An 18417-nucleotide genomic window follows, 5' to 3' on the forward strand; every position below is an offset into this window, starting at 1 on the left:
TACTCAAGAAAGTACAATTCCAGCATGCCCACTAGATACAGTGATTATTTTTTGCACCAGCTGGTCAAGATGAAAGAGCTAGATAATCCTCCTTGTCAGCAGGAGTTGGTTCAAGCTATAGTAAAGCAGTTTCCTCCAGATGTACAAAGGATGATGATTACAGCCAAAGTACAGAGTCCTGAGGAAGCGGAAGGAATTTTGCGACAGCTGGATAACACTGTAAATATGAGTACTCCGAGGCAAGCCAAGGCTACAGAACACAGGGCATTTATAATTGACGCTGTGAAGTCAAATGGTAAACAGGACGAAAAGGGACGTGATACTGATACAATTCCAAGACGACTGCCGAATGAAAGGAAGACGTCAGGTGGTCGAGAATTTTATGAACATAGGCAGTATCAACAGAACTACAACTATCCCAGATCATATTCAAGAGGATACTGGAATAAGGAACAGAATAGATACCAAAATAGGAATAGAAGTCAGCCATATCAACGGTATAATCGGAGAGGAACGTGGAATAATCATCCAACGCAGAGATCAGGTTACAGAAGTCCGGAATACCGCAATTATGAGAAGAAAAGGTATGTGCAGGAACTGCGAGAGCAACAGCAACAGCAAGAGCAACAGAAGTGGAAACAAGCGTTGGATAGGCAAGATTTAAATCCCGACCTCACTGGAGCGGAGAGTATCGAGTTTCAGCAAGCAAGGGAGCAGGAAGGGCGACGCCAGCAATCGCTTAATCCAATGGCTCAGTCTTACCCGCCTGGGGGTAACAGTCAAGAAAAGAAGAAAAGCACCAATTTTGAATTCTCAACTAAACCTAACTGGAATTAATAGATGAAAATGCTAATAAAAGGAATTAAGGAGAGTTCAGGGAAGAAGATTTCATCGTCCGCTGAGAGTGGGAGAACTCGTATTGATCCGACGTCCAGCTACTTCAATACCTACAGATAGATACTATGCTAAATTTGCACCACTTTACATAGGCCCATATCGTGTCACTCAAACTTTTAATAACAATGCATACAAGATAACAGATCTGGACGGGAACAACAAAGTCATTTTCAATGCTTCAAATTTGAAACTCTATAGACAGCCACGACACGAGGTTCCACCACAATTGATGGTTATGAATTTCATGTTTTTGGTCCGTATTGAACTGAGAATAATATACAAGTAATAATAATAACAACGTAAACGTTTCCACCTTTTCAATACCAAAATATATTCACAAAATTATAAATTACACGGTACTAGTTTCGACCCATCTAGGGGTCATCATCAGCCGTATTGGAGCAAAGATCACTTTTGGTGAAATCCTAAGAGAATGTTATTTTAAAGAATAACAAGTGAAATGAGATATTATGGTAAAAGTTAATAATACAAGGAATATACATACTAGGAGGTTTTTAACAAAGAATAAAGTCTAAATGGGGTGTTGTAAAAATTATAATCATGGAAATCAGTAAGTTCTTGTATTGAAATGACATATATAAAATTACATATGGCTTAGGAAGAGGGGTTAAGGTGGGGCTGAAGGGTGCGGGAGAAAGTGTAATTGTCTTGGAAAAATACTTTTGATTAAATTTAGGATTGAGTTTAGGTTGGCTGCATTATTGTTTCTGAGGAAAGTGATAAATAGATCGAAGAGTATGTTGGGTTTCTCTGAGATTTCATTGAGATTGTGACTGGCATTAAAGTATTGGTCTAGGTGTATGTAGTAATTTTCCATTATGTTGAGTAAAGGGCCCTTGTTTGCTAATACGAGGATGTCCATGTCTTGTTCAATATTGGTGAAATTATGGTTGTAATCCTGCATGTGTTGGCCGATGGCTGAAAACCTGTTGTATTTTATTGCGTTAGTGTGCTCGTGGTATCTGATAATGAAGTTTCTCCCGGTTTGCCCGATGTAGGTTTTTTGACAGGTGGTACATTTGATCCTATAAACTCCTGATTTTAGAAAACTGCTGGTCATGTTGATGTGTGAAGTATTGCGTGGTATCGCAAAATTCAACGGCTTCAGCAATCATTTTATAGAAAGGATAATCAATAAACACAAACATCGCCCAAAAACTACCCTCAAAAAAGAAATAACCAAACCTCTAACATTTTCCACCTTCACGTTCAACAATGATATCTACAAGTTAACCAACATCTTTAAGAAACGAGGCGTTAAAATAGCCTTCAAAACCAACAGTAAGAACATGAACATTTTATACAATACTTCACACATCAACATGACCAGCAGTTTTCTAAAATCAGGAGTTTATAGGATCAAATGTACCACCTGTCAAAAAACCTACATCGGGCAAACCGGGAGAAACTTCATTATCAGATACCACGAGCACACTAACGCAATAAAATACAACAGGTTTTCAGCCATCGGCCAACACATGCAGGATTACAACCATAATTTCACCAATATTGAACAAGACATGGACATCCTCGTATTAGCAAACAAGGGCCCTTTACTCAACATAATGGAAAATTACTACATACACCTAGACCAATACTTTAATGCCAGTCACAATCTCAATGAAATCTCAGAGAAACCCAACATACTCTTCGATCTATTTATCACTTTCCTCAGAAACAATAATGCAGCCAACCTAAACTCAATCCTAAATTTAATCAAAAGTATTTTTCCAAGACAATTACACTTTCTCCCGCACCCTTCAGCCCCACCTTAACCCCTCTTCCTAAGCCATATGTAATTTTATATATGTCATTTCAATACAAGAACTTACTGATTTCCATGATTATAATTTTTACAACACCCCATTTAGACTTTATTCTTTGTTAAAAACCTCCTAGTATGTATATTCCTTGTATTATTAACTTTTACCATAATATCTCATTTCACTTGTTATTCTTTAAAATAACATTCTCTTAGGATTTCACCAAAAGTGATCTTTGCTCCAATACGGCTGATGATGACCCCTAGATGGGTCGAAACTAGTACCGTGTAATTTATAATTTTGTGAATATATTTTGGTATTGAAAAGGTGGAAACGTTTACGTTGTTATTATTATTACTTGTATATTGTTCCACCACAAGTTAACATCGCCGAGCATTGGGAAAAATCATCAGAAGAAGATGACGTCTGTTCCGAGAAGGAAGAAGAAGATGCGGAGGACACGGATCCGTCATCAGATGAGGAGGCGACATCCCTTGTTTCCGAGGATGAAGACAACTCCATTTCGGCCCAACGCCAGGGAGAAGAGAGAAGAGAATGCTGTCCAGTATGTCTGCAGGAACAAATGGAATTGAGGAAAGTTTTACTGAATATAGCAGAACAGTTAATAGAGGAACAGAGACACCTTCTTCAAGAAAATCAAGAGCTCCGAAATAACATGCTTAAGTCAAGTAGATCATAAAATAGTACAGACTCACGGATGGTTGCAAGTAATGCACACAAGTTACATTAGCAACATGGAGGTAGAAAATTTTCTCGCTACTCTCAAAAATTTTATTTTAAGTGGGAGAGTGTTGCACCCATCAGATGAGTCTGATTGGCTAAATTTTAATAATTGTATTTAATAATATAGTAATAGTCCGGCGAGTTATAACAAAGGGGCAGCATTAGAAATTTCTGGTAGCTAATGCGTGTGAACGAAGCCTTGATAGGAGCACACGCTTCTTTCTCTGCTAAAATAAATTGAGGTCTCTGGAACACCTGTTATTGCATCATCTTTCGAAACTGCGTAATAAGAGTGGAAAAGTACTGGCAGGAGTGACTGAGATGGAGAATCGTGGTCCTAGCTACCCGAATCCCCTTATTCTGAAATGGACCCATCCATACAGATGAACATCGGAGTATGCGCTCCAATCAGATTACTGCATTTAAATAATTTCAAAAATAGCGCGACCAAATGGTATGTGGCTTATAATTAATCCCTGTCAGTAATTAAGGAAGATTATATCAAGAGGAGATGTCAGTAATTATTGTAATAATTCTGGACCAACTTACTGGTTTGTGGGAAATGTATTGGAATATTGTGTACCCAGGTGTTTGATATCAACAGCAGTGGGAACCCCTTGCCAGCGCGGAGAGTGGTTCACCAGAGCGGCAGAAGATATAGTCCAACTAACGCCTACTATATTGTCAGAGTAATTACGAACAATTCAAGAGTCACGGTGCATCATGGCAGTAACAAGAATTTATGCAATCTTTGTGTACAAGGCATTTCATGTTTTTAGTAACTTTGTTTTGGAGCTACCCAGCACTACTTTAATTGGGATTTTTGGTGGCAAGAATTAGTGTTCCTACGCTGATTAGTGCGCCAACATCCCCGAGCAGTAGCTTCTCACTAGTCAGTCATCATCAAGAGTCTAGTGGCGGTCAGACGTGTCTTAAATTTGCTCCGTACTCAAGTACAACTATGTTGAATTATATGTATTTATTAGTACTTTGGAGATGGAAATGAGTTTTTATAAACGGAAGTGGAGTTGGTAAAGTGTTTGAAACCACATGAGTGAGTGGAGTAACAAATTAACAGATTTTACAAGTGTTCAGTCTACGCAGGGTAAAAATGAAACTTTGAATTATGCAGTAGTTGCATTTTATGTGACGCGCTTTCAATATGTAGCCCGCAGAGCAACGCAGACAGTTTAATATGTATTGGTAAGCCGTAGGAGTGGAAAATATTTGCTTGCTACAGCTGAGCTGTTAGTTGTGTTTGAAACGTTGAGCGGAGAAAATACTTTTACTCTCTATAAGATATTTAGGTCAAGCGAGGGTAGACGCTTTCCCCAGTAGCTTGGTGTACACAAAGGGAGCTGTTGAGCCCACGAAAGACTTCGCTACATTCAAAGCAGCTGTGTGCTAGAGCATAGTACGTGAAATCAGGCCTAAGTTACAAGATATCTGAGTACTGGGTGTGTTGTATATATATATTAGTGTATAATGTCAAGTGTTAAAACAAGTTGTGTTTAATAGTATGAGCAGGAAATAAACGTGTGTAAAGTGTTAACAACAGTGAAATCCAGTCAACACCGAAGGAGCTCTGCAAGGGTGCAGTATATCATTACTATTTTTCTCCGTTTTCCAAATTTCTTTGTAAATATTACTTTTGCTGCTCTCCGTGTTCTTTCCATTCTCTGTTGAACAACCAGACAAGAGTGAAAAGTTTCACCAATCTCTTTCTCTTCTAACAAATAGTATATTCTGCTAAGAATAACGCATTTTTCTCCCTTTTCCGTATCCGGAACAAAATATATGACAAAAACCTCGAGCTACTCGTATTATGTTCATTAAGATTAATTTCTGTTGCATATGAATCTAAAAGTTGCGGACGTAGTTCTGGATAATTGCTGTTACTGATTTCTTGAGAGGTTGTTGCCTTATTTCGTTGCTTGGGACGTATTGATTAGCAGACGCACCTTGTACCTGAGTATAGTTTTCACCTGTTTCAGTGTTTTATGCTTGTCGAGGGGTGTATCTCTAACGCTAGGGTCCAGAAAGTGGCGATACCCGATCCGTCAGGTACCATTTTAGAATTCACTTGGAGTGCGGAGTGAACTTTTCACTCTTGTTTAGAGTTCCCTTGAGCGCTTCTTAAATTCGTTGCATAGGTGGGGATCCAACTTCACCCAACTGGGTGGGAAGTTACTATGCATGTTGCTGTTTCAGGTTCATATTTCACAAAAACTATGATCACGGAAAGCTACATACAATCTTGTCAGCTTTTATCTCTCTTATCATATGGACTGTACATCTACGTAAAACACAATCTTTTGTCTAATTTGACTGTAAATATCGTGTGATAACAGAATATCTAGTTTTACCTAAAATACGAAGCACATCAACGTGATTATCCATTTCAAAAATTTGACGAAATTCGAATCGCGGCCACCTTAGTGCAAAGCCAGTGACTTGACTTGTAGTACAATGTAAAATGAACATAATTATACGCGCTTTCAAGTTTTGAAATTACAATGTATAATTACATATTAGTTTAATGTTACTTTTCATACCAATCATGACGGTTGGGACTGTGGTGGTGCGACAGGGAACTGAACCTTCGAAATTTCATTTTCTTTTAACAAGTAATGCAGTTATGCAGCGCAGTATTCTATTTTCAGTGGTTGTCACCCGAAATAACTCTACGAGTGGCCTCTTCACTCCTACTTATGAAACTGTGCATAAACATCACTACAGTGGACTTCACAAGTACTGTAGCATCTGCTGCTACAGTGGACTTCACAAGTACTGTAGCATCTGCTGCTATAGTGGACTTCACAAGTACTGTAGCATCTGCTGCTACAGTGGACTTCACAAGTACTGTAGAATCTGCTGCTACAGTGGACTTCACAAGTACTGTAGCATCTGCTGCTACAGTGGACTTCACAAGAACTGTAGCATCTGCTGCTACAGTGGACTTCACAAGAACTGTAGCATCTGCTGCTACAGTGGACTTCACAAGTACTGTAGCATCTGCTGCTACAGTGGACTTCACAAGTACTGTAGAATCTGCTGCTACAGTGGACTTCACAAGTACTGTAGCATCTGCTGCTACAGTGGACTTCACAAGTACTGTAGCATCTGCTGCTACCCTGTCTTCAGATCAGAGTCCGATGGACGTGAGTTGTATCCTATCACGAGGAAAGAAACCTAATGGACAGGACATTTTGAATGGTTTAGATTTGAAACGAAAACTCCATATATTGTTCAAATAACAAATATTCGAAATAAGCTACAAATATTTACCATTCAAATCTCGAGTAGAAAAGCAAGTCAACAAGTAAATTTCTCAGTTTAGGTGAAAATGATGGTAATTCAAGGTGAAGAACATTATTTTATATTAGCACGACTCTTTTACTATTCGACATGATCTCTGGCATTATCTAAACATGTGTAAAAGCGTAAAACGAGTTTTTCTATTTCCTGACAGTGGAAACAGGATTCCTGTGCGTTGAATATCTCCAAATTATGATGCAATGTCGTGCGGCCTCCAGAGAGGCCTGCTATAGATATTTGTAGTAGCCACCCATGGGTGACCTGCACATCTACATATGTATTGGGTAAATACCTGCTGATGATAAATCTCTCTCTCTGTACATGTGTGTGTGTTTGTGTGTGTGGTGATTAAGAGGTAAGGTGAGGGTGAAACCAGGTGTCGACAGATACTGTACACATGTCGAGTAACACAAAGGGGCCTGCTGAAGGCTTAATGTCTCCATCCGACGGGCGAATCACCATCAACATATGAACACAGCGGAAAGGTTTGGAATTGAATTCAGGCTTTTGGCACGTAGTCTAATAATTAGAAATCGCTGGTGAACTACGGTTTCAGACCATGAAGAATGCGCGTCTTAACCATCATGGATACTGAGTGATTCAGCGTAAGAAATCTCTTCTCCCGTACTATTTCATCAATTACATTAGCCCGACCGACAGTAATCTCCCGGCCTTCATTCCGGTGATGATTATTTTCACAAACTGGCCTCGAACTGGTGAACTACGGTTTCAGACCATGAAGAATACGCGTCTTAACCATCATGGATACTGAGTGATTCAGCGTAAGAAATCTGTTCTCCCGTACCCCTTCATCAATTACATTAGCCCGACCGACAGTAGTAGGCGATGTACCGACACGCGGTTTGATCATCTACCTACCTCATTATCATGACACACACACACACACACACACACACACACACAGATAGTGTGAGAGAGAAGCGCAAGTTTCCGATGGGTGTTAACTACAAAGACCTGCACCAGGTCTCTCTGGAGGTTACATTAGTATCGTTCAGATTAGTCCTAGCTGCATTAATCTGTATATTTCACAGCTAGCCCCTGTTCGAGTCCTCAGGCACATGTTCACACAATATAAATATTCAGAGCTGATCATATGTGACAACAACAACTTCATTGTAGATATGGGCCAAGGAGCATTGTTCTGAGACATGTATGGCGTGCAGTCGCTTGTTACAATGGCCTAGATTTCAGAGTGTAATCGGAGCTGCAGGTAGGAGGAATAGTGAAGTGAGTGATGAGCCTCAAGTTCTGTAACAGCATGTCGCTCACAATATGGTCATAAATGAATGACTCTGATGAATATATAGGAGGTTATTTTCATAGACTTTCACCGCTTACGGACTGGAGAAGATATTTTCGGAACATAACCGTACTATATTACCAGCTCCAGATGTGCGATGAATGAACATTTATATTTATCAAGTTTACGACGGCGGGATGAAGACAGATAACGTTTTACAGCTATATTCTCAGATGCAATAAAAGCTACGAACGAATGACCTCCGCTTTATAGAATCTCACCAAAGCTCTATTGTACCTCATTTCGTTCTTTTCAAACTGTAATATGTAAAAGCCACATGTTGGTAAATCAATTCTGAAGCAAATCATACCCCGATAACGACAAGATACATCGTTGATTGGGACTGTGAATTAGACTGGTTCTCTCAATAAACAGAGAAAACAAGAAATATTGAATTGGATGTAGGCTTTTCAACAAAATGGAAGTGAAACACGACCTATAACTAGGGCAGAAAGAAAGAAGGTGAAAATATTTTGAAATATAGTGTTGCAGAAGAATATTGAAGTTTCGATGGATGATAATGTTATTGCTTTGTGTCCCAATAACTACTTTTTAACGGTTTTCGGAGATGCCAAGGTGCCGGAATTTAGTCCCGCAGAAGTTATTTTACATTCCAGTAAATCTACCGGCAGGAGGCTGACGTATTTGAGAACTTTGAAATACCACAGGACTGAGCCAGGCTCGAACCTGTCAAGTGGTGTCAGAAGGCCAGCGCCTCAACCGTCTGAGCAACTCAGCCCAGCTGAGTAAATGTAATCATAAATGAAGACATACTGTATCAAGTTGTTGAGAAAAGAACGATTTCGCGAAATTTGACACACATAAAATAGGGGTAGTTCAATAAGTCACATCTTGTCCAATTTTGCGGAAAATGAAGAGGAGAAAGGAGGGATGTAAGAAAGAAAGGGATAGACGAAGGCATGCACATGAGAACAAGAATAGTTACATAGAAATGGAACGGTTGGTACAAGATAGGGCGGTATAGAGGCTACATAAAAAAGTGTTCGATCATTCAAAACAACAACAACAACAACAACAACAACAACAGCAACAACAACAAGATAATATTTTAGGTAAGTGGAGGCAATACAAATATCACCTATCTCCTTAGCTGAATGGCCAGCGTCATTTTCTTCGGTTCACAGGGCACCGGGATCGATTCCAGGCTCGGTCGGTGATTTTAACTGATTTTAACCGACTAGGTAAATTACTGTCGCGAGCATCTGTCAGATAGTGGGTTCGAACCCCACTTTTGGCAGCCCTGAGGATGGTTTTCCGTGGTTTCCCCATTTTCATACCAGGCAAATGCTGGGGCTGTACATTAATTAAGGCCACGGCCGCTTCCTTCACACTCCTAGGCCTTTCCTATCCCATCGTCGCTATAAGACCTATATATATATGTATTGTCGCTCGGGGAGTGTGTGTATGCGTACATCTTAAAACACATCACTTCATCCAAACAAAACATGCCACGCTACCAACCTACACAATAACACGCAATAGTGAATACAGCCCTCTACATAGGGTAGGCATCAGCAAGGGCATCCGACCGTAAAACTGGGCAAACCCTACACCTAGTTCCGATCATTCGGAAAGTCGGAGAGGGAAAAGAAGAAGCAGAAGAATAAGGGATTCATAATATATATAAACAGGCTAGTAATTAGTAATAAAAATGAGGGATGGTGATGTTCTTAGTCATAGAAACGAAAGAAAAAAAAAATGAAATGGCGTATGGCTTTTAGTGCCGGGAGTGTCCGAGGACAAGTTCGGCTCGCCAGATGCAGGTCTTTTGATTTGACACCCGTAGGTGACCTGCGCGTCGTGATGAGGATGAAATGATGATGAAGACGACACATACACCCAGTCCCCGTGCCAGGGAAATTAACCAATTAAGGTTAAAATTCCCGACCATGCTGGGAATCGAACCTGGGACCCCTGTGACCAAAGGCCAGCACGCTAACCATTTAGCCATGTAGCCGGACATAGAAACGAAGAACTAAACAAGCAAAAAATCAGCGTATAATTAAAATGCTGTATAGATTGAAATGTCACTTCGGTGGTGAAGGAAGGGAACCAATGATAGCACATTACCATGGAGGAACAGTTCATCAAGGGCCTTGTCCTACAGTACCAGTATAGCTAATGCCAAGCCATACGACCTGCAAACACTCTTTTGCACGTGGTCAGCGTAACGACATCCTCAGCAGTATTGCTTGCTTTAACGACCAGACCCGCTACTTCTCGCATCAGACAGCTTCTCAATTCTCATGAGGCAATGTGAATCCTGTTCCAGCCCTCAGTCGAGAATTATAATCCCAGGGCTGGTCAAAAATCGAACCCGGAGCCTCCGGGTGAGAAGCAGGCATGCTGGACAAAATGATTTATGGCAACCAGCATTATTCATCTATTGCTGGAAACACGCAGCCATGACTATCTATACATAAAAGAGAAAAGGCAACCTTGTAATTTCAAGTGACTTTTCATATGGTGATCAAAGCCAACAATTACCAGAAATTACGTACCAGATATTACGTGGAATCCGAACGACAAGGACGTGACTCTTCATATGGTGATCATAGCCAAGAATTGCTGGATATTACGTGGAATCCAAACGACAAGGACGTGACTCTTCATATGGTGATCAAAGCCAAGAATTACCAGATATTACGTGGAATCCGAACGACAAGGACGTGACTCTTCATATGGTGATCAAAGCCAAGAATTACCGGATATTACGTGGAATCCGAACGACAAGGACGTGACTCTTCATATGGTGATCAAAGCCAAGAATTACCAGATATTACGTGGAATCCGAACGACAAGGACGTGACTCTTCATATGGTGATCAAAGCCAAGAATTACCGGATATTACGTGGAATCCGAACGACAAGGACGTGACTCTTCATATGGTGATCAAAGCCAAGAATGACCAGATATTACGTGGAATCCGAACGACAAGGACGTGACTCTTCATATGGTGATCATAGCCAAGAATTGCTGGATATTACGTGGAATCCGAACAAGGACGTGACTCTTCATATGGTGATCAAAGCCAAGAATTACCAGATATTACGTGGAATCCGAACGACAAGGACGTGACTCTTCATATGGTGATCAAAGCCAAGAATTACCGGATATTACGTGGAATCCGAACGACAAGGACGTGACTCTTCATATGGTGATCAAAGCCAAGAATTACCAGATATTACGTGGAATCCGAACGACAAGGACGTGACTCTTCATATGGTGATCAAAGCCAAGAATTACCGGATATTACGTGGAATCCGAACGACAAGGACGTGACTCTTCATATGGTGATCAAAGCCAAGAATTACCAGATATTACGTGGAATCCGAACGACAAGTACGTGACTCTTCATATGGTGATCAAAGCGAAGAATTACCGGATATTACGTGGAATCCGAACGACAAGGACGTGACTTTTCATATGGTGATCAAAGCCAAGAATTACCGGATATTACGTGGAATCCGAACGGCAAGAACGTGACTCTTCATATGGTGATCAAAGCCAAGAATTACCGGATATTACGTGGAATCCGAACGACAAGGACGTGACTTTTCATTTGAAAAATCCCATATGCATTGGCCAAGATTTGAAGTGCGGCCATCTTGATGAGAAGGTAGTGACAATGTCACTCGGCTACCGTACTTCTCTTTGGACTCCAACATTAATTACATCAATTCAGTTAACAATGCTACCTGTCGGCAAGTAGTTCTGGTGTATAACCCGTGTAGAATTAGGATACTGTATTTACAAAGCTCTCTCGAAGAGTTGAGAGTTGTTTTAATTTTAAATGTAGGTTCTAATTTTAGACGTCCGTGATAACTTATTGGTCTGTTATTTTCTCTATGTTCAGTTAAAAACAGGAGTAAGCGTAATCTTGGAGGATGAAAAAGAAGTACAATACTATACAGAAGTAATATTGTCCATTCTATTAAAGTACGTTCTATTGTGTGGGAGTGGAATGCCATTCATTTTATCCTGTGGCTGTTCGTTCTTACATAGTAGAACACCGACTTCAATCCCTAGGAGATTCTTTCAATTCCTCCCGCATTCCCGTTTCACCCAACACAAGGTTTTCTGTATTGAATTCCCGGCCCGTTGCCTGTTCCGGATCAGTGATGCCTTCCATTGTGCAGGTCCTTTGGGATCTTCTTGGCCTACATTTGGGTCTTGATTTTATTGTCGTTTCGCACCTGTACATAATAAAATTTCTGGGTATAATACAACGATACGTCACGTCTAGAACTAGAAATTATTATGTTCTGTTTGGTATTGTGGCCAGTGGCTTTTGCTAAACTTAAACTGAAATTCTGAGATATGTTAATAAGGTAAATATTATTATAATATTTATCGTACACGTTCCCTTCAGTCTGCGGTACGTGATGTTATTCTCCAGGAGATATCCGTTCATCTCTCTATCGATTTACCGATGAGTGGGGTCAATAATAATAATAATAATAATAATAATAATAATAATAATAATAATAATAATAATAATAATAATAATAATAATAATAATAATAATAATAATAATAATAATAATAATAATAATAATAATAATAATAATAATAATAATAATATGAATTATTAATAATAATATTAATAATATTATTATTAACTGTTAATATTGTGATCACAGCCATAGAATATCGAGTTTTACGTGAAAACTGAATCTCATATCTTTACATTTAATAACATGCACATTCATTGGCCGGGTTTAGAACATCAGCTGCCTTGGTGGGAAGCCAATTACTACACCACTTGGTTGTCGTGCTATCTATCAAGAGTAGTGTATCTCTATAGAGTCATCAGAAATAACGTACCAAGTAAATATATCTTAAATGTCTACTTTCAGTTCCTTCACAGTATTCATTTCCAAAGTGGGCAAGCTGCAGCCCGATTTCTGAAGTTTACTTCTCCAGCAAAGCGAATTAAAGATAATTACTTACTGTAACAAAATTCTCAATGAATGCCCACTGCAGGCCTCCTTTTTATTAAGCTCTATGTCATGAATGTTGTGAACACACTCACATTCATAATGTGCTCCTTAAGGTGTAGGGAGAGAGACTATTCAAATCAAACTCAGAAATGATGCTCACAAATATAATACCAGGTCATATTACCAAGTCGATGCACCTCGTTATATGCTACAAAAGACAGGTTCAAGCCATTTCATTGTTGAATTAAAGAAGTTTAATAAGCATTTTCATTGACAATATCTATTGTAGGCCTATATAATATACGTAATGACTGAATACATTATATTCTATTGTATTTCATTATAATATTCTTGACTGTGAGATTCTCCACTGTAAAATAAACAAAAATTCCAAGTATGTTTGAGAAATATTTGTTTTACATTCCTGTAACCAAATTAACGTGAGTCGGCAGAAAAATAATAAGCTACTTACTTTCTGAACTACTATATTCACAAGTACCAATGAAATTAAGAAACGTGTGTTCCTTTATTGAATGCAAAGAATCAACATTTGTTAGTCAATTCATAAACTCACAATATGCATTTCTGTTACTATTAATTTTGGATGTATATTTTTAGGGCTTGAACTACGTCAAGAGCTCAATAATTAGGTTAAGGGAGTGGAGGAATATTTACAAAAGAGTGACGCCCTGGGTGGTTTCTAACCCTGATATATTTTCCCCAAATCTAGATAATAAAAGACACGGTGCTAGTCTCTCAGAGTAGAGTAAGATGAATAGTGAAATAGGAACCCTCGTCTGATTTGTTTCAGTCATATATTTAGAGTCTCCACCAAACTTTCTACGACATTATTAAAACACTGTGGGAACTCTTGTCTGATTTGGAAACTTTTTTTTCTTTCTGTTTCACACAAATCATTAGCGACTCCCCCAAACTATATTTCCCAAATCATCTCTGATGATGTTGACCAAGAAGGACACCTCTCTAAACCAAATGTCGTCCACTTCAAAAGTCAATGGTGAGTTTCTTTGCTATGTCTCCCATTGTACAACCGTGGTAAAATAGGTTGAGCACCGGAAGTGTCTTATAGCACTTCACGCTACTTATGCTCGCTAAGTACAGTTTCTGTTGACGTTTCATTGAGAGAATTTATATTACAAGTTTCAGCGTTGACACCTACTGCTTCCGCTGTAAAAGTTATGCTAAGCCGAGAATAGCTTTAACACGCTGCATTGTGTACCGGACTTTGGCAGCTGGAGTTCAGAGTGGTAGGCTGTGGCAGTTTAAAGCAATAGAGTGCTATACAAGCATAATTCCGTAACTCACGTACCTGTACCTTCAGGAGAGTGCCATCTTTTGTTTCTTTCCAGACGAATGGGAATGCTATGTCTGTGAATTCCCAATATATTTGTCCAGCGCGAGCAGTTCAAATTGAAAGGCCACGAAAGCCGTGAAAATCAAAGATTTCCTAGGTTTCGCAAACTGAAAATCGTCCGGATTAGAAAAGAACAATGGTTGACCAAGGAAAGTTGGATAAGAAAGGAAAAGCAACGCATATATGCTTTTCGTTTACCTGTAAACTACGCCGGTATTAAAAGTGTTAAATCATACATGCCCGCCTCTGTGGTGTAGTGGTTAGTGTGATTAGCTGCCAGCCACAGAGGCCCGGGTTCGATTCCCGGCTCTGCCACAAATTTGAAAAGTGGTACGAGGGCTGGAACGGGGTCCACTCAGCCTCGGAAGGTCCCTCAGCCATCCAGGAAGTGGTTTTCCGTGGTTTCCCACTTCTCCTCCAGGCAAATGCTGGGATGGTACCTAACTTAAGGCCACGGCCGCTTCCTTCCATCTTCGTTGTCTATCCCTTCCAAATTTCCCATCACCCCCACAATGCCCCTGTTCAGCATAGAAGGAGAGGCCGCCTGGGCGAGGTACTGGTCATCCTCCCCAGTTGTATCCCCAGACCCAGAGTCTGAAGCTCCAGGACACTGCCTTGAGGCGGTAGAGGTGGGATCCCTCGCTGAGTCCGAGGGAAAAACCGAGCCTGGAGGGTAAACAGATTAAGAACGAACGAACGAAAGAAATCATACATTTTATCTTACTGCATTCTATGGCCAGAGGAGAGCGAATACCTAGTTGTCAGAAGATCAAGGAATTCTGTACGTCAACAGCTAGCGCATGTTTCATACGTACTGCGGATCGCAAAAGGCAGTCCTAGGCTGACAAATGAAGCACATTTGAATACATTACATTCTCTAGAGGACTACTGTCCAATTTTCAAAATAATATCAGTGATAGAAAGCAGAGTAGTTTGATTTGAAGCAACAAAGGTAGGGCCGTTATCTCAGCAGATATTGACACCATGGAAAAGTATTGCAAGTTCGATTATGAAGGTCTTTGTAACATTACTGAAAGTTAACACAGAATGTCGATATTTGAACGGTTCGGATGCTTTAACAGTCACTTTGTCCGGCTCCATGGCTAAGTGGTTAGCGTGCTGGCCTTTGGACACAGGGGTCCCGGGTTCGATTCCCGGCAGGGTCAGGAATTTTAACCATAATTGGTTAACTCCCCTGGCACGGGGACTGGGTGTATGTGTCCTCTTCATCATAATTTCATCCTCATTACGACGCGCAGGACGCTCACCTTTATTTTTATGAAACTATATTTTTACTGTTTTTTAATGTGATTACACATCCATACTAATTTGTAACTTTATCGCGTTTTGATTTCCTTTATTATTTTCTGTCAACGGGATGGAATTCCCACCGAGAGGTTTGCTAATCGACTTCAATAAACCAAAGAAATTACAAAAAAGAGTTTCCTTTTGTACTCTTTAAAATATATCGTTATGTATATAATGTGTTTTGTCAGAAGTATCTTACTGATTAAAACTTCCCCAATCAAGTTGCTCCTCACTGCTTTACACAAGACTGAACTGAAGAACAAAACACAAAGTTTGTTTATTTTATTTGTGTGATAGTTGCTCGATATCTAAGTACTAACTGAAGTTCCTCGTTCGTCTTACAGCCATCATATCAGAGTAAATAAACAGCAACATCCCGACATCTGAGAGGCAAAATAGAGTTACAGTAGAGAACGCGAGTTTGAAAGGTGTGGGAAGAGGGTGGTGTAAGTAGCGATGGGAGAGATGACGGATTTGCAAAGACGTAACTTCCAACCCACATACAACATGGCTATTGTGAGGACTGCAACACCAAAGTTCGTACTGCTGCAGAGTGTAAGAGAAAGGAAGTGTTATTGTAACCTGGCACATCCGTACCGTTCGTTTGTTCTGTCCTGCACCATTGTTGAACCGTCACCATTTCCTTATGTGAACTCCGCAGGTAAAATCATTGTGAATGCATATAAGTTTCTGAATGTATGTCCAACACTTCGCTGAGGCAGGAGTGGTTAATCGTGGATTAAATATTCAATGCAGTTTGTTATTAAGAGCATCGTTATGCGACACGTTTACTATGATACCAGCTGGTGCCAGTAGCGCAGACCGCAGGCTCGATCCTGGCCGACGTCGGTGGATATTTGAAAATGGAAAAGTCCATAGCACGCAATTTCATTCAAGTTGACAAGAGAAACCTAAATGAACACATTAGATGTTCATTTAGCAGTGCATTTTTCTTCTTCTTTTTTACAATTTGCTTTACGTCGCACCGCTTTTCACGAGAGTTTAATCCTGATGTAAACAAATAGGCGGAGCACCTTGCCTATACACGTAGACATGGATGTAGTTCATTGGAGAAGCAACCGTCGCACTCACTCGACTGTATGCGAGCTCGATGGAAAGTAGTACGTCGCATTAATTTTATTTTAGTTTATCACATTTAGAGAGTTTGGAGAGTACGTAAACAAATTAAAATACGGTTGCCATATATGCCGGTATATGTATGGTTTTGTTTTAATAAAATAGCGATTAAATAACGAGAAATGAATGCACAAGGCGTGATGTAACACAGGAAGTCTTCTCTTAGTGAGGGAAAGTCCCAAGCTGTACAGCTTGGAGATAAGGTGTTGTATCTTGCAGCAGCAGTCAGTGTCAGTATTCATAGTGAGATAAATGGAGCAAGAGGTAGGACTATCGCGTGTAGTGAAGCACAAAAGAGGAAAACCGCTCAGAAGTGACCATAGCCAGTGCATCGTGAATTTGTTCTTTAAACTAAGTGAACAGAATCCAGGTTTAGTCGTTTATTCAGAAGTTCAGATCTTCGCACTGTTGTTGAATGCGATGCGTAGCCCTGTACGTCCGAACACGAGACGTTGACGGAGTGGAGGTCGGTACTACACGCTCAGCGAATCACAACTCTTTCTTTGGCGGAGGCGTGGACATACCATTTTTACATCAGGATTAAACTCTCGTGGAAATACATATAAGTGTTATGACGGCGATGGTATAAGAGAGGGCTAGGAGCGGGAAGGAACCGACCGTAGCAATAATTAAGGTACAGCATTTTCCAGGTGTGAAAACTGGAAACAAGGGAAAACCATTATCTGGATTGCCGACAGTGGAGTTCGAACCCAATGCAAGCTGACAACTACGTGACCCAAACCCCGCAGCCACTCGCTCGGTACTCGTAGTATCGTGGTGCTCTCATCGTGCGGGTAAAAATCTAGACTTTACACTACCGGCTGCGCAGAAGCCAGAGAGTGTCACAAACTGAAACATGCGCGCCAAGTCATATTGCGGACGCAGAGCAGAGGAAGCTAAATCTCAAAAGAATACAAAATTTACTAAGAAAGGAACATCGGTTGTAGTTTTAATACATGCTGATATAAAACCAAGTGCTTTATACTTCACATAGGCAGTATAGTGAAATATTTACGATTTACAGAAGTAATAATAATAATAATAGGCTAATAATAATAATAATAATAATAATAATAATAATAATAATAATAATAATGATAATAATCGTATGGCCTCGGCTACCGTGTGTAGACATTTCAATTTGACGCCATCTGGCTGTCTGCTCGTCAATTTCGACATTCCGTTTTACTCTAGGCCCACTAGATGGCGGACCGAGTAAACCGAAACTCTCTTGGGCGTCTATGGCTGAGATGTAATGAATTTTGTCGGGTAAACACCAAATGTGTCACCAGAGATATTTTACATGTCGACATCGTACAACATGGAGTGTCGAATGGACATTTTCCGCCCTTCAAAAATCCGACTACCTCTGCCGGGTAGGATCCGGAGGCTGACACTCTACCACTGATCCACAGAGGCAGCTTTTACTGAAGTACGTAACTGAAGCTACTTTAAATTCTCGTATGCTGGCTGCACGTACGATGTTTAATTTACAGCACGCCCCAACACCTAAATAAAATACACACATTTGAATTATTTCATCTCCTAAGACTACAATGTTCTATAAGTT

Source organism: Anabrus simplex, chromosome 1 (assembly GCF_040414725.1).
Source record: "Anabrus simplex isolate iqAnaSimp1 chromosome 1, ASM4041472v1, whole genome shotgun sequence".
Taxonomy (NCBI): Eukaryota; Metazoa; Arthropoda; class Insecta; order Orthoptera; family Tettigoniidae; genus Anabrus; species Anabrus simplex.